General features: G+C 41.7%; 1 pseudogene; it reads right to left on the reverse strand.

Moving 5' to 3' along the window:
* Nucleotides 1–24,396: 24,396 nt before the first annotated feature.
* On the reverse strand, nucleotides 24,397–27,097 carry LOC137948942 (sugar transporter ERD6-like 8; annotated as a pseudogene).
* Between the last annotated feature and the right edge of the window lie 690 nt (nucleotides 27,098–27,787).

Genomic DNA, 27,787 nt, shown 5'->3' on the forward strand with positions numbered 1-27,787 from the left:
TTTTCTAGACAGTTTTCATCGAGAATCCAATTGCATCGGGGAAAAAGAAGAAGTGTTGAAGAATTTTATGTTTCCTTAGGAAACATGATTTATTAAAGTCTGGTCGAGCCTGTTCTACACCAACATGGATCGGCCGAGTTCCCAGTGCTGGTTCAGCGGTTGAGCTCTGTTCTGATCCTTACCGAGTCAATCCAAGGCAACTCGGTCCGGGTCAACTCAGTGAGTCAACTTGATCCTTATTTTCTGCTTCGGTATACATGTCCAAGTTTTATACATAGTTTGGCGTGACTCGATAAATTTTTTCTCTGGTTGGATTATTATTTTTGAAGAATTGGCAGATTATTCCTTGGTATACATATTATTTGGTATAGATATGTGTATTGGATTATTTCATGGATCATTTTATAAGGATTATTTTGGTTCATGATATATGGGCCCAAGCCCATTTCAGCTACTGCTATTGTCTCTTTTGATGAGACATTATTATTGAAGAAGAGGTGGCCTCATACCATTATTTATTTGTCCCCATCAAAAATATCAAAAATATTTGTGGTCAGGATTCCATGACGGAGGAAATTAATACCCCGTCAAAAATATCAAATATATTTGCAGTTGGGATTCTATGACGGTGGAATTTAATACCCCGTCAAAAAAATTTGAGGTTGGGATTCCATGACGGAGGAACTTAATACCCTGTCAAAAATATAAAAAATATTTGCGATTGGGATTCTATGATGGAGGAACTTATTATTACATTTATGTTACTTCCCCCCATTAATGTCATATATTAGTCTACCACTTGAGAGTAATTGTCTTGTGGAGGGACAAGGTGGTGGAGGTGGATACTTTAGAGAAATGCCGATAGACACACTACCTATAGAAGATGGAGTGTGCCCTACATTCAGCATGAGTTAAGAAGTATGGAGCAATGTCTTAGCGGCTAGGAGTGATTTACTCTCACTGATATTATGCCAACTAGGCCTCATGAACAAGACCACCAGCCTGAGGGGGAGTGTTGGAAGATGAAGGCATATTGGAAGATGTGGCATTTTATACAAAAAAATATTTTATGCATCATTTGAAGCAAGCTAGGAGTTCATGCTGTTCTCTCACCCCCAATTTGAGTGGGAGTGTTGGAACATAGGGCCCAAGCCCACACGACCAAGGAAGGCCCACATATCTAAGTGTGTTAGAAGATAGGTCAGACCAAGGAAGACTCATGCATCCAAGAGATATAGAAGAGGGGCTCAAGGCCCACATATCAAAAAGAAGGCCCATAGGCCCACATACAATGATGGTAGGATGGTAAATAAAGAGTCATCTCATAGAGATGGCATTGATGTAATTAAGTTAAAATTCCAAGGTTAAAACCCTAAACCCTAAACCCTAAGTTCAAGGGTATTATTGAAATACAGTAGTTTCATTAATCTATAAATAGAGCTTTACAAAGAGGGTTAGGACATCAAGTCCACAACCTCTTCTTCCTCTGGTTTTCTCCCAATGGGTCTCTCTCCCTTTTGCTCCATGAGCTAAATCCATGGAGTCCTGAAAATCAACATTTTCTTTTCCATAAAATTCAACATATGTAATTGATTGATGTAATTTATGTTCCTTAATTGAAGTAATTAGTGATCCTAATTGATTAAAGAGTTTCCCTAAATATGTAATAGAAAAAGTATAAATAGGGGTCTTCGTTGAAGGGTTTCAATCAAGCTCTCCTCTTCTCAATTCGTGGAAGAATCTCTCTCCTAGCCTAAAGTCTCTCTTCTTTCCTCTCTACTCGAGCTCTCTCTCTTTGCTCTTTTCTTCTCTTCTCTCTTCTTTGTCTTCTCTCTCTCTCATCTTGCTTGAGGTTCCAAGCATGGGGTCCTAGATTCAACATGGTATCAAATCATTGAATTTAGGATCCCACAACAAGAGGATGCTCTAAGAATTTTATGATCAATGCTACTCATAGAAGGCTCTTTGTCAAGCAAGATTGAAGCTCGTTGAGATAAGTTTTTCATTCTTGTTATTACGATTTCATGCTCTCAGTTTTCTTACCTATGGAAGATGGTTCAGAGGGTTTTTTCTTGGTCCTATATTATATGAAAGTATTGGGATATAATTATCTCGGATTGGAAGAAGTTTTCCAAAGTTACTTTTGTCGGTTTGCTAGTTCTTGGCTGAAAATCGGTTTATGTTGAGATTTTTTGCATAAAGGGTTATTATTTCATGGGAAAAAGATTTTATGATGAAAAAAAATGTCTTGAGCCTATTATTAGTATTTTTTTATCCATTGGATTTTTTAAGTCTTATTACTTAGCTACTATGTTAAGCTTCACCAGTAACCGAGTTGTTTGAAGAGTTGGAACTCTACTCGGTTTTGTGCCTTTTTTGGAGGATTTTTCCTTTGAAGTCTTGGCCCTCATATGAGCATTACAAGGGTATTCTCATATCTCATGCCAAGGTTCATCATATTATGAATTAGACACCCTATTTCCAAACTAACGAGAGCAATAACAAAAATCGCAGAAGAAAGGAAAAGCAAGCAAGAAAATACACAACAAGATTTATATAGGTTCGCCTCAAACTGAGACTACGTCCTATCTTCTGCCACTATAGTAATCCATTATAAAGATGGAATAGTATACAAAAAAAATCACACACACCTACAAAGGTTTTTCTCTAACCTCTTCTTGGCTACAACTGATGATCTTACTCTAGGTGATAAAACCCAAACAACAACGCCCCCAAATATAAAGAGAAAATTAGGGCAACCGGATTACAAGTGTGAAATTTCCAAACTACCCTTAATGAAACAACAGTCAATATATCATGGATTAGGCATAAGGCATTAATTAGGCTCCACAACTTAACACCTATTTTTGAAAAAAAAAAATCTGAAAGAAGAAGGTTGTTTTTGTACAAAGTGTTATGAAAAGTTTTTTTTCAAAAAAAAGGAGGTCGAACCTTGTTTGATACAAAGCTACGAGTTGGCTTCTTGTTCTTGCCTCAATCTTCACGAGATATCAAGATTAGAAGATTTTTTTTTACATTAAAAGAAGCAAGCTCAAAGGAATTAAGGAAGTGGTCTTTTGGAAAGCTAAGTTGGTGCCAATCTATTCGAAGCAAGATTGCTGATTTTTTTAGATCTTACATTGGTGTCATATCTCCTTGATTAGGTCTAATTTTTTTAATTTTCATTCAATCATATCTTGCCTAAATCATGAGGGATTGTATCTAGACTAGTTTATTCCAAGTGGGCATCAACACTATTTTTGGAATGATCTTCGAAAGATTTTACTCAGCATGACATATTACCTTACTTGATTTCATACTTATTGATTGATTTTTCCTATTCTCTACAAGGAAGACTAGAGAATTGATTATAGAAATTTTTTTCCCAAGCAAGTTACTTTCCTAAGTGGGTTCCCTCCTTGCCTAAAAGGATTGTTAAGCTCGGTTTGTCTTCCCATATACTTGAGCTAGTCTTAGGCTTCACTTGGTTCAACAAGCCTATTACTTAGGCTACTTCGTATTTGAATTGTCTCTTATGGCTGAAGAATACATGGGTAGTAAGAATGATATTCTCAAGATTACCATCATACCCTTGTGAGGGATATCAAACTACATGAGCTAGTCCAAATCGGTTCAATGATTTCTTATTACAAGGGACTTACTGGGTCATCTAACCAACTTGGACCACCCATTGATGAAGAATATGTTGCTTATGCTAAGTGGTTAAAAATGACACTTTGGTAATTAGTTGGCTCATCAATAGCATGGAAGAGCTTGTCTCCAACAATTTGGTTCATCGAGACGCCGTTAAGAAAATTTGGGAGACATGTGCTAAGTTGTACTCTAGCTCTAAAAACTTACAAAGGCCATATGATATTCTCAAAAGTATGTTTCATACAAATCAAGGAGAAAATATCCATGAGTTATTGGCTAGATTCTGAGGCCTTATTCAAGAATGGAAGCTAGCTCAGCCTAACTCCACTGATGTCTCTATCCAAGAGAAGCAGAAGGAAGCCTTAGCCACTATCATTTGTCTAGCGAATATTAAATCGTATCTTGAGGTTACTAAAACTAAACTCCTTAGCGCTTCTGTTATTTCCACCTTTGATGATGTATGTGCCACATTACTCCACATTCTAGACTCCTCTTCCTCTTCTCCTACTGAAGTATCATCTGCTATGTACTCCACTAAAAGGGGAACAACAACCAACCGTGGCTGAGGCATTGGAAGAAATTATAGAGGAGGACAAGGAAGAAGTGGAAGGAATGGTTTCTTCATAACAAAAGGCAAGGAATGCACCCACTATGTATCGATTAGCATTGGAAAATCCATGGCACGCCGGAATGGGCCTAGGTTAATCAAGCCTCAATAAGTTATAAGAGGAAGACAAGTCTGCCCCACCAACAAAAAAGAAGACCCTTACAAATGAAGAGTATGACTTATTCCAAAAAATGAAAACTCTGATGGTCTCTCCTCCAAGATCCTCCACCACTATTTCTACCACCACCGCTTCAAGTATGCTCTCTACCACTTCCTCCTCTTCATCCTGGATAATTGACTCAGGGGCCTCCGAGCATCTCACAGGTAACAAAAGTCTAATCTACTCTGTCTCTCCTTGTCTATGGAATAAATTTGTTACTGTTGATTTTCAGGACTCCCTAGATTTAGCTCATGGAGAAAAAGGGAAACGGCATATTGGGAGAAAAGAGGAGGAAGAAAGAGGTAATGGATTTGTAGCCTAACCTTTCCCCTAAAGTTCAATTTATAGATTAATAATCCTATAATATTACAATTATGCCCCTGAAACTTAACCTATTGAATTTAGGATTCCTTTTCCATAATTTTGAGCAAGAGAAAGAAGAAATAAAAAAGAGAAAAGGGAAGAAGAGCTCTCGGGTAGAGAGAAGAAAAAATAAAAGAGCAAAGAGAGGTTGCACCAAGCAAATGGAGAGAGAGAGAGAGAGAGTAATTCGAGAATGAGATGTGTAACTTGATTAATTCCGAATTAAAACACCCCTATTTATTGTAGAGGAGGAGGTAAGAGTTCTTATACAATTAGCCTTTCAATACTAATTACATTCCAACTCTAACTCTCTAAGATAATTCTATTTAAAACAAACTACTAGAAGCATAATATAAGTTGAACTAGAACTCTTGCTTTCTTCATGTGACTATAGGGAAGAAGGACAGCTCGTAGCCATATCCTTGTGGGTCCCTCGTGATCCTCCAGTTCATCTTGATAAGGTTGACAGCTCATGAGATATTTGTGGTCCCACTTGATCTTCAAGTCGTCTAACTCAATTCTGCTTGTGTTTCTTGATTCCTTAACTCGTGCTTGCTTGGGTGAGGACTCTTCTTGGTGTCCCACATCCTCTAGGACTCTTCTTAGTGTCCCACATCCTCATGGTGGGTCCCACCAGATCGAGCATCATGGTGGGTCCCATCAGCTCGAGCACCATGGTGGGTTCCACATTGTAACACTCCCCCTCAAACTGGGGGGGCGAAGACATCATAAATGCCCAGTCTGCTGCATATGGTTGACATAATCTTGGGAGTGACTAGCTTGGTGAGAATATCTAAAACTTGATTTTGTGATGATATATGTTTCAGAGATAAGAAACCAGCTTGGAACATTTCTCGTATAAAATGGCAATCCACTTCAATATGCTTTGTCCTTTCATGGAAGACTGGATTCGATGTAATGGTGTATTGCTGCTTGATTGTCACAATATAGATCTATTGGAACTTCTTTGTAGAATCTCAACTCAGTGAGAAGAGATCTTATCCATATGAGTACACTAATAGTGTGTGCCATGACTCTATATTCTGCTTTTGCACTTGACCGTGCTACTACTTTTTGCTTTTTGCTTTTCCATGTAACCAGATTTCCTCCAAACATCGTACAAAATCCCGAAGTAGATTTTCTATCATCTGGGGATCCAACCCAGTCTGCATATGAGAATCCTTCGATGTTGAAGTGACCATGATTATGCCTCTACATAATTTTGTATTTGCATCCATAAGAGTGTCTGTTGGTTTACATCCCACCATTCTTGTTTCTTCTAGTAGATCAAGAGCATACTTCCTTTGGGATAGGACAATCCCATGTCAGGATTGTAACACTTCAATACCCAAGAAATATTTCAGTAATCCAAGATCCTTCGTCTTGAATTTTGCACATATTTTTTCCTTTGTTTTCTGAATGCCCTCGGAATCGTTTCCAGTTAAAATAATATCATCAACATATACAACTAGAATCACCATACCTCTCGCTGTATTTTGTATAAATACAGTGTGATGTGTAGAACATCTGTGAAAACTGGCCCATCTTATGGCATGACTAAATTACTTAAACCTTGCCCGAGGGGATTGGTTTAGACCATATAGAGATTTTTTAAGGCAGCATATGGACTCCCCCTCAACCACATACCCAGGTGGTTGTTGCATGTAAATTTCTTCTTTAATATCACCATTTAGAAATGCATTTTTTACATCCAGTAGATATATTGGCCATGATGAATTGGCTGCCAGAGATAATAAGCTACGTACTGAGTTCATTTTTGCCACTGGAGAGAAGGTTTCTTCATAATCAATTCCATAGCACTGAGTATAACCTTTTGCAACCAGTCGAGCCTTCAGTCGTGCAATGGACCCATCCGGATTGTGTTTGATAGTATAAACCCACTTGTGACCAACGGGTTTTTTATCTATGGGAAGAGGAAACAATGACCATGTATGATTGTCATTAAGTGTCATCACTTTTTCATCCATTGCTGCCTTCCATCTTGGATGTTGTAGAGCCTCGTGATATGACTGTGGAACAGATATGGAGGAAATAGAAGAAAGAAACGGACAACATAAAGGTGAGAGATGATGATGAGACACAAAATTGGAAATAAGATGAGAAGTAGAAGGTTGAGTGCATGATCGAGGTTCTTTCTGTATAGCAATAGGTATGGAGGACCAAAAATATCTGGTGATGAAGGACTTACCTCTGGTGGATCTGTTAACTTGGCAAGTGTGGTGTCGGCCACTTGCTCTAGGGGTTGAATGATCTCTGTATCATGAGGCACAATCGGTCTAGAGGAACTTGGTACTGAGGATAGACGAGGAGGGGTGCTATCAGAATAATATGAGGAGTCTTCAAAAAATGTTAAATCCCTAGACACAAATGAACGTTGAAGAGTAGGACTATAACAAATATAACTCTTTTGTGTACTAGAGTATCCCAAAAAAATACACTTGATAGATTTAGGGTCAAGTTTACTGTGTCTAGGTAATGAGTTATGAACAAAACATTGACATCCAAAGACTTTCATCGGTAATGAAAACGGATCATCATTCGGTAATAATCTAGAGTAGGGAGATTTATTACCAAGAATAATAGATGGTAGATGATTAATAAGAAAGCAAGCCGTAAGGACGACATGAGGCCAATAAAAGTATGGAACTTTCATGGCATATAACAAACCTCAAGCTACCTCAAGAATATGATAATTTTTCCTTTTGGTCACTTCAACATAGAAGGGTTCTCAGATGTAGACTGGACCAGATCCCTGAATGACAGAAAATCTACTTTGGGACATTGTATAATTGTTGGAGGGAACTTGGTTACATGGAGAAGTAAGAAGCAGAATGTAGTTGCAAGGTCTAGTGCAGAAGCATAATACAGGGCCATGACACACATTTGGTGAGCTTCTAAAGTCCTTTTTCACTAAACTAAGATTCTATAAAGAAACTCCTATGGATCTACATTGAGACAATCAAGTGGTGATTCATATCACCTCAAATCTGGTCTTACTGCCACTTTATACGAGAGAAATTCCAAACTATCATATTATCTCTCTATTGGAATATATGATGTAATTAGGGTGGCACTGATGTATTACGTTTCTTGTCTCTTCTTCACTCTTATTAGGGTGAAGGGTATACTTTTAATATTGGTATTTTTGATACCTATAAAAATACCTTTTGTGGGAGGGTTTGGATCAAGTGCACAACCTCCTTCCTTGTATTTTCTCTCTATGTCTTTTTCTCCATACCTAAATTTATAGAGTCCTGAAAATCAACATGATATCAGAGCATTGATTTTCAAGACTCGTAACTATGGTTTCTTCTTAGAAGTCCAATTTTTTCTCTTTATCTTTTTAGTTGAACCCTTTTATTTGTTTTATCTACTGCCTCTACAAGAAAAGCTCAATCTGATTTTTAGCCCGTATTGTGTCATGCACAGCATTGGCGTAGAGGGTATTATAGTTCTGCCAAAGATATATTTGATCTTCCTTTATTTGGAAAGATCTTCTTCTCGGTTATCCACTCTGCAGATCAAACATCAGCACCACTTTGTTGCCATTTCTGGACGACGAGTCAGTCTCCTACTCCGTTATTGATTCTGGAAATCGAGCAAGCTCTATTTTTCTGCTTCAGTTACTGTTTTTAATCCTAGCTATCCCATTGCCGTTGTCGAAGAAGACAACTCTACCTAGCTCATCTTCTGCCATTTTATTTTAATTTCGTCTGTCGATCCGTCCGGCTTACCGTCCTCAGTCAAGCCTCCCCGTCACCACCACGGCTGCTACCGGTTCTACTGCTCCCTTAACAGAAAAAAAAATTTTGTTAACTTTGTTTCATCCAACATGGACTTATTTGCCTGAGACGTGCTCGCTAAAAAAACCAGAGACTTGTGCCGAAGATGATGACTTCTCACGATGAGGAAGTCGCCGAGCATTCCTACGTTGCCGATAATATATTTGCTATGTTCGAGAAGATTTACGGCTGATTCTCTGGGAGATATCTTCTCCTCTTATTTCGGAAACTCCGCTACTGATCTCCTAGGTCTCTGAAAATCCACACTGAAACTGCAGTTTTTTCTCCTTCCCTCGTCTTCATCGCCGGCTTGGAGACCGAAGTTTCAGCTACTCTGCATCAGTTCTGGAAGACTGTTTTTGGCATTCCTGTGATGGAAGGAAGCCAACCGAGAAAGGATCTTAGTTCTAGAAAATATTTGCCTGAGCCGGCGGCCACGGCGATGCCTATGCTGCTGTCCAGCTCAATTCAAACGCCAGCTGCCCGAGGAAGAAGACGATAGGAAGACGACCCTATTGCCTGATTAATTTTTTATGCTTGTCTCCGAAGATAGCATTTTTGTTCTTCCGATCTGCTGCTGTCCCTCAGTTCGGCAGACCTCGGGGAGGAAGACAGGAGCTCTATTCTGCCATGGGAGGAAGATGAAGGCATGCACTGTTCATAAATTTTTCCTAAGTTAGGAAAAATTTAACCCGCTGGTTCAAAGCTTAAGTCCAGCCATCTTGGATAGGGCTGCGTTTACCCAGTGACGGGTCATCACTTGCTCTTGTTCAGCTGAGTTAACTCAGGTCAACTCGGATTGAGTCAACCCGGCCCGGGTCAAACTGACTCGGCCAAAAAAATTGTCTTGGTATTCGTGTTTAGGTCCCGAGTTCTATGCCGATTCCTCCCACAACTCGGCTATATTGGTCTATTATTTGACTCGATCTAACTCAGTTCTCTGTCTCCGGCTGATTATTATCGTGGATTATTACCCGGATTTGGTGTAACTTCCTTATTTACTAATGAACTCGTTGCGGGCTATTTTATGTATCCTTATTATTCTTAAGGACCTCTATTATTTACCGGTTATCCTCTACTATACAAATGCACATATGGAGCATGTTATCTAGGCATTGGCCCATTTTCAGTGCTACTATTGTGTCTCTTTGATTGAGACATTAATTTTGAAGAAGAACTCCTCGATTGCTTGCCTTGGGTTAATTATTTGCTAACTGTTGTTGGCATTGGTTTTTTTATGCAAAATTTGAATTTCTTAGAAAAATAAATCACATGGTGGCCTTAATATTGTATCTTTCTCTTTACCCATTACCCATTACCCTTTGGCAATCTTTCTCCCACCATCCTTTATTTGACTCTGACTTACCCTTGTTGGCCAACAATTTTAAAGCATTGCTTTGGTTGTCCCTTTTATTCATATGGGTGTTTAAGTCCATTGAGACTTTTTATTGGTGTGGGTCTTTTTTCGTCGTCTTGTGAATGACAGGCACTACCCACTCTAGTGATTATTTTCACTATAATCATTTGAAATCCTTCGAATTTGGTTTCAACTTATGTTTTATCACCCATTTTTACATTTTGAGAGTTTGTGTCCAGTTTCGTACTTATCCTTGGAACATAGTGATGAAGGAGATTATTATTACATTTATGTTATTTGGTTCAAGCTGGAATCACTGCCATTACCTTCCAGTTTGAGGGAGGTGTTGGAATATGTGATGTAATTAGGGTGGCACTAATGTAATTAGTTTACGTTTCTTGTCTCTTCTTCACTCTTATTAGGTGAAGGGTATACTTATAATATTGGTCATTTTGATATCTATAAATATACCATATGTGGGAGGGTTTGGATCAAGTCCACGACCTCCTTCCTCGTGTTTTCTCTCTATATTTTTTTCCATGACCTAAATTTATGGAGTCCTAAAAATCAATACTTTGAAACATATCTCCTCACAAGAACAAGTTACAGACATTCTCACTAAACTATTCACTCATAAAATCATGTCCACCATTCGCTTCAAGTTGGGCATCTACGATGTTTTTTCACCCGCAGCTTGAGGGGGAGTGTTAGAAGTTAGGACCAAACCCATGATGCCCACATGAGGCATGATGAGTCACCACATGAGATGGAATCTTCTTGAGGTGTCAATATATGTGGTAGAAGATTTGGTAATCTTCCTTGATTAATGTAATTGATTGATGTAATTTATCTTCTTTGATTGATATAATTTATCTTCCTTGATTGATGTACTTAAGGATCATAATTGATTGAGGTGTTTCCCTAAATATGTAATGGAAAAAGTATAAATTGGGATCTTGATTGAAGGGTTTCGATTAAACTCTCCTCTTCTCAATTCGTGGAAGAATCTCTCCTAGCCTAAAGTCATTCTTCTCCTTTTTCTCTTCTCTCCTCTCAACCCGAGCTCTCTCTCTTTGCTCTTTTCTTCTCTTCTCTCTTCGCTCTCTTCTTCCTCTCTCATCTTGCTCAAGGTTCCAAGAATGGGGTCCTAAATTCAATATGAGACCTCTGGGAGGGAAGGCAGAAATGGAAGAGGAAATGGATGCCTTAGATGAGAATCAAACATGGACCGTGGTTCCGCTTCCTTCTGGAAAGAAACCCGTGGGCTGTAAATGGGTTTTTAACATTAAGCACAATCCTGATGGTTTTGTGGCCCGTCTTAAGGCCAGTCTAGTAGCAAAGGGATACACTTAGTGCTTTGAAGTCAATTATGAGGAAACGTTCTCCCCGATGGCCAAGTTAAATTTTGTACAAATCTTATTATCACTCTATGCAAATTCTTTTTAATTGGTATATCAACTAGATGTGAAAAATACTTTTTAAATAGTGATATTAAGGAGAAAGTCTATATGCATCAATCACCCGGTTTTGTGGTTGAGGGGGAGTCGGTATGCAGATTGAGGAAATCTTCAATTGCTTTAAAACAATCTCCTCAGGCTTGGTTTGACAAATTTAGCCAAGCAATATTGTGGTTTGGATTCAATAGATGCTTCGTAAAGAATACCTTAAAGGCAAGTGTATTATTGGTAATTTATTTAAATGATATTGTCTTGACTGGCAGTGATGCAGAACGTAAAAAAGAATTCAAAGCGAAGATATGCAAGGAATTCAAAATGAAAGACCTTGAACTTCTGAAATATCTTTTGGGTTTTGAGGTTTTCCAGTAAAAACATGGGATTATATTATCTCAGAGGAAGTATGTTCTTGATCTACTAGAAGACATAGGGATTATGGGATGTCAACCGACTTAATACTCCTATGGATGCTAACACAAGATTGTGTGCAAGCCCTAGTGAAGATTTGGGTGTGGATAAATATCAGAGACTTGTGGGGAAACTCATTTATTTTATAGTGACCAGATCAGATATATCATATGCCAAAAGTGTGGTTAGTCAGTATATGCATAAACCACAAGTTATTCATTGGCTAGCCTTGGAGAGGATCCTATGATATTTAAAAGGAGCTCCAAGTGAGGGACTTCTATATAAATACCATGCTCACCTTAAAATTGAAGGATTTGCAGACGTAGATTGGAATGGATCACAGGATGACAGGAGGTCCACTTCTAGGTAGTTGGAATATATGATGTAATTAGGGTGGCACTTATGTAATTAGTTTACATTTTTTGTCCCTTCTTTACTCTTCTTAGGGTGAAGGGTATACTTGTAATATTGGTAGTTTCGATACCTATAAAATATATCTTATGGGGTAGGGTTTGGTTATGTTACAGTCCTGGATCATGGATAAAGTAACACGGCATGGGAGTTGTGAATCCAGCACTGGTACTGAGTTGCTGGATTCGGTAAGAAGGGTTAAAGATCCCTTCTTTGGGTACTCTTCCACCAGTGAACAGTCTCCCTTTTTATGGCCTCATTCTAGTGCTAAAGTTATAGCTAGAATGGAAGTAATTTAGGTGGAGAAAGAATGGAGGAATACCTGTTCTTGCTCACGTAAATCAGGGTTTCAACCTGATTTGATGCAACTCGTTCTAGGACTTGAAGGACTAGCTTGGGGGGGCAGCCTTGGCTCATTGATAGCTGTCCTTGCTCTATTTTCGTGATGAATTCCCAACAAGAAGAGTTTTTCTAACCCTTCACGTGAAAGAACCAGAATTCTTCCTCTTTTGCTGCTCGTCAAGATGGAAATTGATCCCAACTTTTTGTTGATGCTGGTGATGAGAGAAGATCCTCTCTTTAGGCTAGGAAAAGGGGCAGGAAGCTCCTCTTCCTAGTATGGATGATGAGGGATGAATTTTGGTGAAGATGGAAGGCAATGGAGGGTGAAGGATTGTTATGGACTCTATAGCATCACGAGTTACCAACAGGCATAGGAATTAATGAATGTGTTTTTCAATTTCCATGTAATTGTTTCTTGGTTTGGTTTTGTCTACGGTTTGGGTTGGTTTAGCATGAGCTCTTTAGGGTTTTGGATGTCCTCAACCCTATTTAAGGGGACGGCTAGGGTAATGAGAATCAGGAATTGAGTTCACTTTAACTAACGTAATTTAGATAAACAGGTCAAGAGCTCCTTCAAGCTCTCTTCCGTTTTTCCCCCAATTCTCCTTTCCGAAATTCAATTCCCTTCAACCCCTCATTCCATATCTACGTCAAGCAAGGTAATGGAAGGAAGAGAAGAGAGGAGGGTGACAAGATCCATGGCTCGTGAGGATCCTAACAATGTGGTATCAGATAGTTCCACCCTCAGTGATTCCTCTTCTCTAGAGGACATACGTCAAGTACTTTCAGAACTTCAACAACGATCCACTCTTCAAGGTACTGAAATTTCTCACATCAATAATACCTTACAAACACTGAAATCATCTCTACAAACCATCCTCCGACAACTTGCTGCACTTCAAGCACCAACGCCACCACCAGCAACCAATTTTCAACTACAACCAGTTCCCCACCAACAATTCACGCCACCACAAAATCCACCCCTGCGCCAACCAATGGGTTCAATGACCACTCACGCACAAGGACCATCAACGGTTCCCAGGTACTTTAAACTTAACTTTCCTACATATGATGGCTCTAAAGATCCTTTACTGTGGTTCACAAAATGTGAACAATTCTTCTATCATCAACAAATGGTGGAAATGGACAAGGTTACTTTGGCCTCCTACCACATGCTCGATGAAGCGCTCAAGTGGTTCCATCACTACCGAAATGTCCATTGCATTCAGGATTGGCTGCACTTTAAACATGCTTGCCAGTTGAGGTTCGGACCTCCAGCTAGCAGCAACCCAGTGGGGGAATTGATCAACTATAAATAGACCAGCACCTTAGAAGTTTACCAAAAAATGTTCCAAGAAAGGTTGGCCCGAGCTAGTGAATTTGTTCCTCCTCACCTACATGTTAAGATTTTTAATGCTGGATTGACAGAGGCAATTAGATTGGAAGTGGAATTACTTGGTCCGACAGATTTGGACTCAGCAATGAATTATGCCCGAGTTGTGGAACATAAACAGAGAGTTCTAAAAGAGTCTTTACAGCGAAAACCGTTTTGGAACAACAGAATACAGGGTACTGCATTTGGGCCATGTTTTGGGTCCTCTACCCCTAACCGAGCAGATCAGGCTACCAATGTGCCTCCACAGACTATGCCACGTAAATTTTTGACTAAACAGGAAATGGACGCTAGAAAGGCAAAGGGCCTATGTTTTAATTGTGATGAACAATTCCTACCAGACCATACTTGTAAACACTTATTCAATATTGAATTGTTTGAAGAAGATTCAGAAAAGCTTATTGAAAATGAAATTGTTGAAGAGGTACAGCAAGAACCAGAGCTCTCCCTCCATGCCATGCATGGCCTACGTACTTCTAATACCATGCAGGTAAAGACCAGGTTACATCATCTCATGCTACTTGCTTTAGTTGATTTGGGCAGCACACATAATTTTATCAGTGAACCAGCCGCGCAACAATTGGGATTGGCCATTCAACAACAAAGGGGACTCTCAGTTTCTGTGGCCAATGGGGCCAAAATTGCTAGTGTGGGGTTATGTGCTAACACCCCTTTGAAGGGCATTCATTTCAGGCGGATTTATTAGTCATTCCATTGACTGGATTTGATTTGGTACTCGGGGTCAAATGGCTCCAGCTATTAGGACCGATATTATGGGACTTTCAGGCTCGGACTATGACATTTTCAGCACCACAGGGCCAGATTACATTACAAGGCATTGTGGCACAGGTCCCTAACACACTTCACACTTTGCATATTCAACACACGGGTGATGATTAGTTAGCTCCTTTACTTACAGCATTTGCGGATTTATTTAATGACCCTACAGGTCTACCACCAGTGCGTCATTGCGATCACCGCATTCTTTTAAAGTTGGGAACTGATCCAGTAGTGGTGTGGCCTTATCGTTACCCACATATCCAGAAAGATGAAATAGAACGACAGTGCATGCATATGCTCGCTCAGGGTGTGATCCAGCCCAGTCGATCTCCTTTCTCCTCACTAGTGTTACTTGTACGTAAAAAAGATAAATCTTGGAGATTTTGTGTCGACTATAGGCAACTCAACTTGCACACAGTTAAGGACAAGTTCCCCATTCCAGTCGTGGATGAGTTGCTGGATGAGTTACATGGTGCTACAATTTTTACCAAATTAGATTTGAAATTGGGCTATCATCAAATACGAGTTCACCCGGCGGATGTGGAGAAGACTGCCTTCCGCACACATCACGGTCATTTTGAGTTCCTCGTCATGCCCTTCGGTCTCCCCAATGCACCATCCACCTTTCAGGCCCTCATGAATGAGGTCTTTTCATCAATTCTACGCCACTATGTGTTAGTCTTTTTTTTATGACATTCTGGTCTACAGCAAAAATTGGGAAGAACATCTCCACCACCTCCATCAGGTATTTACCATTCTACGCTCTCATCATTTGGTTTTGAATAAATCGAAATGTTCTATGGGTACATCTAAGGTGGCATATTTGGGCCACGTCAAATCAGTTGTGGGCGTGAAAGTTGACCAGAGCAAGATACAGGGAGTTATAGATTGGCCGATTCCCACCTCCACCACAGCATTAAAGGGATTTTTGGGCTTAGCGGGATATTATAGAAAATTTATCCAATCTTATGGCCAGATAGCAGCACCACTCAACAACCTGCTAAAAAAAAATGCCTTCCACTAGTCTTCTTCAGCAGAACAGGCCTTTAACCTGTTAAAGGAGGCCTTAGCCTCAGCGCCAGTCCTACAATTGCCAGATTTTGAGGCAGAATTTGTGGTGGAATGTGATGCCTCCGGGGAAGGTATAGGGGCAGTGTTACAGCAATTGGGACACCCCATTGCTTATTTCAGCCGTCAATTGGGACAACACCACCATAAGTTAGCTGCATATGAGAGGGAATTGATTGGGTTAGCCAAGGTTGTCCAACATTGGCGACCTTATCTTTGGGGACGACCGTTTCTTATTCATACAGATCATTGCAGCCTCAAGTATCTTCTTGAACATCGCCTCACCACATCCCCACAGCAGCATTGGTTAACTAAACTCATGGGCTTCGATTTTACGGTTCATTATAAGCCAGGTAGTTCGAATTTGGGGGCTGATGCATTATCACATCGGGATATTTCCGCCACACAAATTTATGCTATCAGTCACCCACGTGCACTGCTATTAGATTCTATTCGTGAGGAAGTACATCAATATCCGGATCTCATGTCATTATATGAGGATATTCAACAGGGGACAGCTGCTCCTCATTGGACGATTCAGGATCGTCTCATTCTCTACAAAAACAGGATCTTTTTGCATAATACATCTCCACTTCTTCACACCATCCTGTCCTCTATCCATGATAGCACACATGAGGTAGACAGAAAACATATTTCCAAATCAATCGGGACTTTTACTGGAAGGGCATGAAGAGCACAATTGCTGATTATGCAGCTGCCTGTCAGAATTGTCAAAGAAACAAGGCCGAATCTTTAAGTCCGGCCGGCCTACTGCAACCTCTGTAACTACCATCTCAAATTTGGTCGGATATTTCCATGGACTTCATTGCTGGACTTCCCATTTCATCAGGTAAATCGGTGATATCCGTTGTCGTTGATCAGTTTTCAAAATATGGGCACTTCATTGATTTGGCGCATCCATATACTACTGCTCAGGTCGCTCAATTATTTATGGATAACATTGTCCGATTACATGGAATTCCCTCATCCATTATCAGTGACAGGGATGCCTTTTTTACCAGTATCTTTTGGAAGGAATTATTCAAATTACAGGGCACCCAATTGGCATTTTCGTTTGCCTATCATCCACAAACGGACGGCCAAACAGAGGTTGTCAATCGCACGATTGAAATGTATCTTCGTTGTTTTGTGGGGGACGCACCTAGAAGATGGGTGAAATGGCTTTCATGGGCAGAATTTTGCTATAACACATCTTACCACACAGCACTGAGCACTACTCCTTTCAGGGTAGTTTATGGCAGAGATCCACCTCGTCTGTTACCATATGAACCTGGGGCATCCAAAGTAGTCACTTTGGACCAAGCATTAGCTGAAAGAGACGCTATGGTCACTGAGGTACGTACACATCTACAGGAGGCCCAACATTCTATGAAACGCTTTTATGATAAGAAGCACCGAGAGGCATCTTATTTCCCTGGAGACTATGTGTGGTTAAAGCTTCAACACTACCGCCAGTTGTCCCTGACTGCATCAAAGCGCCATAAGCTGTCTCCTAAATATTATGGTCCATTTCAGATATTGGACAAAATTGGGCCCGTGGCATACCGCTTGCAGCTACCACCGGAATCAAAGATCCATAATGTCTTTCACGTCTCCCAGTTGAAACCCTTCAAGGGTGACTCGCCCCTACTGCACACTCCACTGCCGCCACTACATGAGGACAGAGTCCTTTCTATTCCGGCTCAGGTAATACAAGCACGCCACATTCAAGGTGATTGGGAAATTCTTGTCCAGTGGGCAGATGTCGATCCCAGTGACACCACATGGGAGCCGTTACCAGCATTTTGACTTTTATATCCTTCATTCGAGCTTGAGGACAAGCTCTTTCTCCAGGAGGGGGGTGATGTTATGGACTCTATAGCATCACGAGTTACCAACAGGCTTAGGAATTAATGAATGTGTTTTTCAATTTCCATGTAAATGTTTCTTGGTTTGGGTTGGTTTAGCATGAGGTCTTTAGGGTTTTGGACGTCCTCAACCCTATTTAAGGGGACAGCTAGGGTAATGAGAATCAGGAATTGAGTTCACTTTAGCTAAAGTAATTTAGATAAACAAGTCAAGAGCTCCTTCATGCTCGCTTCCGTTTTTCCCCCAATTCTCCTTTCCGAAATTCAATTCCCTTAAACCCCTCATTCCATCTCTACGTCAAGCAAGGTAATGGAAGGAAGAGAAGAGAAGAGGGTGACAAGATCCATGGCTCGTGAGGATCCTAATAAGGATAGGTTGGATTTTTGGAGTAAACCCTAAACTCGAGATCAAGAGGTGATCTCAACCTGTTTAGACTAGGTTATTCTAAAATCTCAAAGCTTACCTATTTCATTCATACCTTTCCCTTAAATAGGTCACGTCAAGGAGTTTTAGGGTTAGAGTTACAATAATTTCCCATAATGCCCTTACATATAAAGTAATTAGAAATAATTCCTACTTAAAACAATATAAGAAATAAATCCTACTCAAAGAAATATAAGAATTAAATCCTATTGAGTGAGTTGTTGTTGTCTTCTTCGTTGTGTGACTCGGTGTGCTATTGAATCCACAACATCTGCCTCCCCATGGAGAAAGAGCTTGTCCTCAAGCTCAAAAGCAGGGTAGACTTCTTTGAAGATGTCCATACATTCCCATGTTGCAGTGTCGAGGTCAGTGTCCGTCCACTGAACGAGAATCTCCCAATGGTCAATGGTCAGCCGCGTGCGTAACACCACAGCTGGGTTAAGAATAACCTCGCCATTATCAACCGGTGGTAGGAATGGAGTGGATGTAGGCTGTGCTCTGGAATGCGGCTTCAAAAGAGAGACATGAAACACATCGTGAATTCTGGCTATGTCTGGTAATTTGAGTTGATAGGCGACTGGTCCCATGCATCGAAGAATGGAAAATGGCCCAAAAAATCAGGGTGAGAGTTTATGACGTGGAGGTCCCACAAGAGACTGCTGATGGTGGGGCTGAAGCCGTAGCCACACATATTCCCCAACCTCAAAAGAGACCTCATGGTGGCCTCTATCGTATACATCCTTCATGCGAGCTTGGGCGCGTTATAGCCATTCTGTGATATTCTGTAGCAGCAGATCCCAGTCTATGAGTGCCTGATCAATCGCGTCCACGCAGGTGGACTCTGGGTTGTACGAGAGTCGGCGAGGTGGATCTCGGCCATATATAACCCGTAAAGGAGTGGATTGCAAGGTAGAGTGGAACGAAGTGTTGTAACAATATTCGGCCCACGAAAGCCATTGAACCTATTGCCGTGGACGATCCCCCACCAAGCACCGTAGATACATCTCGATGGTGCGGTTCACCACCTCATTCTGCCTGTCTGTCTGTGGATGATAGGCGGAGGAGAACTTCAATTTTGTCCTACTCAAGCGAAATAGTTCCCACCAAAAGGTGCTCGTGAAAACTGCATCTCTGTCACTCACAATGGATTCTAGAATGCCAAGCGGACTATCTTCTCCAGGAAAGTCTGAGCAGCCCTTGTTGCTGTATATGGATGAGCCATCGGTATAAAATGTCCATACTTGGAGAATCTATCAACCACTATGAAAAGTACGGATTTGCTGGCGGGCCTTCCACAAAATCCATTGAAATGTCGGCACAAACCTGCGTAGGAAGGGCCAGAGGCTGGAGAAGACCGGCTGGACTCAAGTGCTCGGCTTTGTTGCGCTGGCATACCTGATAGTCACCCACATAAGTCACAATAGAGGGTTTCATGGCTTGCCAATAAAAATCAGCTCGAATTCTGTGTAAGGTCTTCTAGATCCCCTCGTGTGTACTGTCATGGAAGGCCAAGAGAATAGCTGGAATCAACTCGGATTCATGTGGAAGTAAAATCCACTACTTGTAATAAATAAGTGAATCCTGGATGGACCACTTCAAATTCATTGTCCCTTCCGAGATCTTCTGATGCAGTTCCTGCAGTGCAGGGTTAGTGGCATGTGCGTCACGCACCAAGTCCAGAATGCGAAATCTTGGCTGGCGGATAGAATAGACTGACTATTGATCTTCAATACATCATGACAAGGCATCTACCACCTTATTTAATCTCCATGCATGATACTCCATCAAGAAGTCAAACCCCAACAACTTACTGATCCAGTGTTGTTGTGGCAACGTCGTCAAACGATGTTCTAGTAGAAATTTAAGGCTGTAGTGATCCGTGTGTATGAGAAAAGTCCAGCCCCCAGATATAAGGCCTCCAATCTTGGACCGCTTTGGCCAACCCAATCAATTCGCGCTCATAGGCTACCAGCTTGTGATGACGGACTGCCAACTATCTGTTAAAATACGCAATAGGATGGCCCAGTTGCATTAAAATAGCCCCAATGCCCACGCACGAAGCGTTGCACTCTACCATGAACAATTCATCAAAGTTGGGAAGTTGTAATACTAGCGTGGATGCGAGGGCAGCTTTGAGTGCCACAAACGACGTGGTGGCCCCCTCATTCCAAATAAAGGAATTTTTCTTGAGTAGACTCGTCAATGGTACTGCCACTAGCCCATAGTTCTGAATAAATTTGCGGTAGTAGCCCGCAAGACCCAAAAAACCCCATAATGCAGAACACGACTGTGGCTGCGGCCACTCGTGAATAGCTCGGATCTTCTCAGGATCTACCGTAACCCCCTCATGTGAGATAATGTGTCCCAGATACCCCACATGTGAAGCCGCAAAAGAACACTTGGAATGTTTCAAATAGAGTTGGTGTGCTCTTAACAAGTCGAAAATAATCCTCAAGTGTGCCAAGTGCTCCTCAACCGACTTGCTATATATCAAAATGTCATCGAAAATACAAGAACAAATTTTCGAAAATAGGGGCTAAATACCTCATTCATCAAAGCTTGAAAAGTGGAGGGTGTATTGGATAACCCGAATGGCATGACGACGAACTCAAAATGGCCATGGTGCATGCGGAACGCCATCTTCTCGTTATCAGAGGGGTGCATCCGGACCTAATGGTATCCTGAACGGAGGTCGAGTTTAGTGAATAACCACGACCATGTAACTCATCCAGAAGCTCATCCACTACCGAAATCGGGAACTTGTCTTTTACTATTTGCACGTTCATCTCCCGATAATCTACGCAGAACCTCAAGTAAGACAAGTGAAGAGAATGAGGAGTGGCTAGGACGAATAAGACCTTATTTCAACATCTCATGGCACTGACACTCTATCTCATCCTTCTGAAGGTGTGGGTAACGGTATGGTCGCACGACCACTACCTTAGAACCTGGTTTCAGACAGATCCTGTGGTCACAGTGCCTCATGGGAGGCAACCCCGAAGGCTCCTAGAAGAGGTCAGAGAACTCCTGAACCAAACCATCACTAGTACTGTCAGGTTGATTCCGTGATTGCAAAGTGTGCATGCGGTGGGCCCTATCCACCTGACAGCCCTGTAAGAGCACCCGACTTCCACCCAAATCAAAGCTCATGGTTAAAGCCGAAAAGTCCCAGAGAATGGGCCCCAACATTTGTAACCATTTAATGCCTAATACCATATCAAATCCCGCCATGGGAATAACAAAAAATTCTGCATTAAATGAATTAAATCCAATGGAAAAAGTTACTACCTTACTAATCCCATATCTGGGGACCTTCTCGCCATTGGCCACTGAGACGGTGGCTGTCGGATGAGTGTGTATCTGGAGCTGGAGATGTTGTGCGGCTGTCAAACTCAGAAAATTATGTGTAGTCCCCAGGTCGATTAGTCCCACTAGTTCTCGGTCAACGACATGAGCTCAGACTTGCGTTGTAGTAGGCGATTTCTGCCCAGTAATAGCATACAAGGATATCTCAGGTGGTTCCTCCTCGATAATATCCTCTGGCTCCTCTGGATCCTCTGAATCCTCCACCTCGAGCCAAAACAATCATTTACATTGGTGTCCAACCCGATACTACTCATCGCAGTTATAACATAGATTTTTCGACCGCCTTTCTGCCGTCTCCGCACTCGTCAATTTTTTTATAAAGCTCGGTAGGGAATTACCAGGGCGGGGATCGGCTACCCAATTCGTAGTCGGAGTGTGTCTGGATGGTGCTACTGTAGATGCTCCTTGAGATGAATTATAGCGGTGCCCTTGCCACATGGATGAAGTGTTCCTTGCACTCGACCAACCCGGCTTACGTTGCTATAGATGTTGTCGTTGTTCCATTGCTCGGGCCATATTCATAGCATGAGTTAGATCCGTGGGCATAAGGAGTTCTACCTCTAGCCGAAAATACTCATTGAGACCTGTTGTGAATAAGGAGACCTGCTGGTCAACCAATACCCTCTCACCAGCATGAGCCAACTTTTCCTGGAATATTTTTTGATATTGTTCCACCAAACCCTTTTGTCTCAATAGGACTAACTCTCCCAGGGGGTTGCTGTTGGCGGGAGACCCAAATCTAACTGTGCATAGATTTTTAAATTCTCCCCAAGTCATTCCCGGTCTCTCTTTCTCTACTTGAGTAACCCATAACATGGCTTCACCTGTCATATGGAAAGAGGCTAGTTGCACCTTATCCCATTCAGTAGTCTCTTGGTTCAAAAAAAAAAATTCACATCTATGCAACCAAATTAAGGGATCCACAGAACCATTGAAAGAGGGAAACTCTAACTTAGTGTACCTTGGGACTGTGCCTCCATGCTGAGGTCCTTGGACAGCAGTGCGCCTAGGCCACTGCTTCTCTCTTCTGTGATATGGTTGAGCAACCTCTCTCACCTCTGGACTTTGATGTCTCTCTATCCTCAACTCCTATAGCATGCTGATGATTCGGCTCATCTCTTCTTCCAAACCACAAACATTTCCCAACACTGGTTGTGCTATTTCAAGGCTATCTTCTATCTTTTGTATCCTGATTTGGATTTCTTCATTGCTGATATTATCCCCCATGTTACCCTGCTCTGATACCAAGTTGTTACGGTCCCGGGTCATGGATCGAGTAACAAGGCGTGGGAGTTGCAAATCCAGCACTGGTACTGAGTTGCTGGATTCGGTAAGGAGTGTTAAAGATCCCTTCTTTGGGTACTCTTCCACCAGTGATCAGTCTCCCTTTTTATAGCCTCATTCTAGTGCTAAAGTTATAGCTAGAATGGAAGTAATTCAGGTGGAGAAAGAATGGAGGAATACCTGTTCTTGCTCACATAAATCAGGGTTTCAACCCTGTTTTGATGCAGCTCGTTCTAGGACTTGAAGGCCTAGCTTGGGGGAGCAGCCTTGGCTCACATTGATGGTTGTCCTTGCTCTGTTTTCGTGATGAATTCCCAACAAGAAGAGTTGTTCTAACCCTTCATGTGAAAGAACCAGAATTCTTCCTCTTTTGTTGCTCGTCAAGATGGAAATTGATCCCAACTTGTTGTTGACGCTAGTGATGAGAGAAGATCCTCTCTTTAGGCTCGGAAAAGGGGCAGGAAGCTCCTCTTCTTAGTATGAATGATAAGGGATGAATTTGGGTGAAGATGGATGGCAATGGAGGGTGAAGGATAGGTTGGATTTTTGGAGTAAACCCTAAACTCGAGATCAAGAGGTGATCTCAACCTGTTTAGACTAGGTTATTCTAAAATCTCAAAGCTTACCTATTTCATTCATACCTTTCCCTTGAATAGGTCACGTGAAGGAGTTTTAGGGTTAGGGTTACAATAATTTCCCATAATGCCCTTACATATAAAATAATTAGAAATAACTCCTAGTTAAAACAATATAAGAAACAAATCCTACTCAAAGAAATATAAGAATTAAATCCTATTGAGTGAGTTGTTGTTGTCTTCTTCGTTGTGTGACTCGGTGTGCAATTGAGTCCACAACAGGTTAAGTCCAAAACCCTAATTTCCTCCTCTTTTGCCTCACTTATTCCTCTCTTTTTTTCTGCATGAACTAAATCCATGGAGTCCTAAAAGTCAACATGGTATTAGAGCATTGATTTTCTGGACTCACATCTATGGTTTTCCGGATTGAAAAAACCCCATTATTTTTTTATTTGCTCATATTACTATTTTGTTTTTCGTCATTACTGGAATTTCGTTTTTTTTGCTAGTTTTTCATATTTCTACTACTCGACGAATGAGTTTGTAAAGCATAATCAGATTCTGCTCGATGGATGATCGATATGTGGATGATCATGGTTTTGTTACATACATCTTTGTCCCAACCCGTTGGTTTGATCCAGCCCTGTATCAACACCACCTTCAGTATTATTTTTGGAAAGTTATTATACTTATCTTCATTGGAGAATAACGTTATTGGTTGGAAGTTTTTCTACTTAGAATATAGAACATGTTGTTGCTGGTTCTGCTGTCTGAGTTACTGCATTTCCTCACTCAGACCAGAATCTTAATCCGGCGAGTTACTGTTATGCCCAATTTCGGATCTGCCACCATGTGATTTCTTCAACGTTGGTTGGAAGGGATACGAGAAAGAAGAAGATGGAAGCTCGTAGGTCACAGGGGACCAATTGTACCTGTAAGGGTACATGACGAGGGGCAACGGAGACGATGAAGATGGAGTGAGCTTGTGAAGGGAAGCTCGCCCTGGATCTCGGCTAGAAGGGAGAATCCTACCTTGCTATGCTAACAACTAATTGGATTAATGGCTGCCTTCTCATTCATCTTACGTCCTTATATAGGAAATTAGGGAAAACCACGCACATGACCAAAACAAGGGCCTACAATTTCAAACAAATTACAAATAAACCCTTCTAATACATAAACTGGAAAATGCATTAATTAAACCCTGCTATGGGGTCCATAACATCACACCCCTCCCGGAGAACGAGCTTGCCCTCAAGCTCGAAGGTAGGCCTGCTGGCCCATGCCGACGGCTGGATCCATGGACAAGCGTCAACCATAGTATGGGACGAGCTTTGCCACAAACAGCACAGTTATATCACAATTACTAGCAGATAGGAAAAAGGTTCCTGCCGAGCTCCAAACCATGAGAAAGTTGAAAGTATATGAAATAGCCCAGCAACCAAACCAATTGATCAGAGTCACAAGGCTGCCCGCTGTGCCCTTCAAGTTGATAGGGAATATCTCAGACATTATCCCCCATGGTATTCCTCCCATTCCCTAGGAGAAGGACCCTGTGAACACCAGTATGCCAACTAGTGCCAGTATAAGAGCCAGATCTTTCGACTTTTCATGGCCCTGAATTACAAATGATATTGCAGTGAGGAAGCAACCCAAACATGTTCCTACTGTAGATACCAATAGCAGTGGCCTTCTTCCAGACTTGTCCGTCAAGAGCACTTCTAGAGTAGTCATTGGGATCTGAATGGCATCCATTGCAATAGGTCCAAGATTTCCGGAAGAAAAACCTGCTGAGACAAAAAGTGAACTTGCATAGAAACAGATTGCATCTGATCTTTCATAGATAAGAGGAAGAGCTGCAGCTCCATCTCGGCCAACTACTATTCTCTGGATTTTTTTTTTTTTTTTTGTTGCCATTGTCTCGTGTGCACCTGTCTGTATCTTGTACAAAACCAGGCTGCTTGCATTCATGGTTGGGTGCAACATGGGCCCCAGAATAAGAGTTGGGCAGACAAACACAACGTCAAGTCTGTTCTGTGGTCCATACTCCAAAGCTTCACTTTCTTGTGCTGATGTTGCAAGGCAGTGCCAGTTCCCAGTTGATCTGCAGTATACTTTGGCTGACCAGCAAGTCTCATCCATGATTGTATCCTGTGGCCAAGTTGGTGTCATAGCAACAGCAAAGGCAGAATAAACAACAATAACCTGTGTCACATATGCCTCAGTTGATGCCATAAGTACATTGATGGTACCAGTCACAGCAGGTTTAAGTAAGTCAATCTCTGGATTGGGGACACTATCCGAAGGGTAAAGACTTAACATGTCGTATAGCTCTTTTGTTCTTGGAGGAGAATAATCCCCAGCAAGAAACTCATGAACAATACCAGCCAACGCAATTGAACGACAACCGGGTTCCTTCATCACCCCCTTCTCAAACAGTAATCTCCTAAGTATTCCAACATCATTCCATTGGTTTGCTGAGGCATAGACCCTGGAATGAATCACATAGATTCCACGAGAAAATCCGCCATCCAACTCTAGAATTTGCTGACCCAGTAATTGGCTGATCTCAACTCCAGCCTATCTCTTACAACAAGCATTAAGAAAGCTTCTCCAAATCACCACATCTGGTCTAATGGTCATAGCAGACACAACATCCATGGCTTCTTCCACTAAGCCAGCACGTGCAAGAAGATTAACAACACATCCGTAGTGCTCAATTTGGGGTACAATTTTGTATTCTGATACCGTTAAATCGAAGTACCTACGAGCCACACCAACCAAACCTCTGGGGCGACATGCCGTTAGAACACCAACGAAGGAGATCGAGTAAGGCTTTACCTGTCCTGTTACGTACATTTGAGAGAAGGTGTCTAATGCCTCTGGGACATATCCATGCATTGTGAACCCAAAGATCATAGTGTTCCAGGAAGCTACGTTCCGCTCTGGCATTTCTTCAAACAGTTGCCACGCCAGCCTGATGGACCCACATGGGGCATACATGTCTATGAGCGAGTTGTTCATCAAAACGTCACCAGCGACACCATTTTTGCACTGCCTCATCACATATAGATGAGACCAATTTCCCAAGGAAATAGAACCAAGTCCAAATTCATCAAAAAAAATTATGACAGGGCACCGAGCTATGGTCCGCTGCTGCTGGCATTGTAAGATGACGATTATTTCTGAAAGAGGAATGAATCGCGGTGGCATTGCCTGCCAGGCATTAACCTCACGTTGAGTGGTTAATTCGGTGGCACGCTCCACTGGTAGAAAGTGTGGAACGGGATGTGAATACCTGAATGTGTGCCGTGCAACCACGATTTTGGCTTCCACTAGGGTGACGATTTCGACTTTGAAATTGAAATCTCTGGGTTTTGGTGGTTGTCGATTGGTATAAGCCGTCAATAGGGCTTGTCTAGTATTGTCAGCTCCCTTGCCAATTTCTAGCTTGACTTGTGGCCGACGGCAAACATCACGAAGGATTGGCCGATTTTTCAAAATTTTCTGTTGGACGACGAATAGGTGTTGTGGGTCTGCTAGAGCAGAGTATGTCGTCGGATATGAGGTCGCCCCGCCATCGGATACCTGGCATGCGAAAGGCTTTTCCGTGACAGGTAGCTGCCTGATTTCCGGCGGCTGTTGTGAGGGAGAAGGGTTTGACGGCAAACCCCCTGCCGTGTTTGTCGACGATTCCTGTGCGAAGGGTCCTCCCGATTGTAGAGGTGGTGTTGGAGATTGAATAGCAGCAAGCTGGCGTATGATGGTTTGGAGAGAGGATTCCAGTGTGTGTAATGTATTATGGATGTTAGTAATTTCAGCACCTTGAAGAGCGGATCTTTGTTGAAGATCTGAAACCACTTTGGCAAGGGGCAGCGAAGACGATGAAGATGGAGTGAGCTTGTGAAGGGAAGCTCGCCCTGGATCTCGGCTAGAAGGGAGAATCCTACCTTGCTATGCTAACAACTAATTGGATTAATGGCTACCTTCTAATACATAAACTGGAAAATGCATTAATTAAACCTTGCTATGGGGTCCATAACAGTTACTGCTATTGTTGTTGTTGTTGGCGAGTTAATCTTAATCTTACTGGTTTCGTTGTCGGGACAATCTTTCTATCACTGGTTCCATTGGTAACAGACTGTGTAGTGAAATCCTCTACCATCTCTGCTTGTCAGCAACAATTCTCTACTTTCTCACTTCTCAGTGGAGATCATTGTTTTTTTTCTCTGCTATTCCATCCCGGTCGTTGCTGATTTCTCGGCAGCTTGGATCGATGACAAAAGTTTTTGGTTCATTGCTAGACCTCTTTTGTGTCTCGGTTGCTATCATCTTTTCGTCGGATTCTCGCAATTATCATCGTAATTGATCAGTAGTCCATCTTGATTCTCACTGTATCATTTGTTACTATCATGCTGCCTGTTATCTATATTATCATTCTGGTTGTTTATCTGTAGAGATATTCAGCAA

The sequence above is a fragment of the Aristolochia californica genome, unplaced genomic scaffold, assembly GCF_029961685.1.
Source record: "Aristolochia californica isolate CCGP_79_NKW_82.1479 unplaced genomic scaffold, dmAriCali1.0.hap1 SCAF_13, whole genome shotgun sequence".
Classification (NCBI taxonomy): Eukaryota; Viridiplantae; Streptophyta; class Magnoliopsida; order Piperales; family Aristolochiaceae; genus Aristolochia; species Aristolochia californica.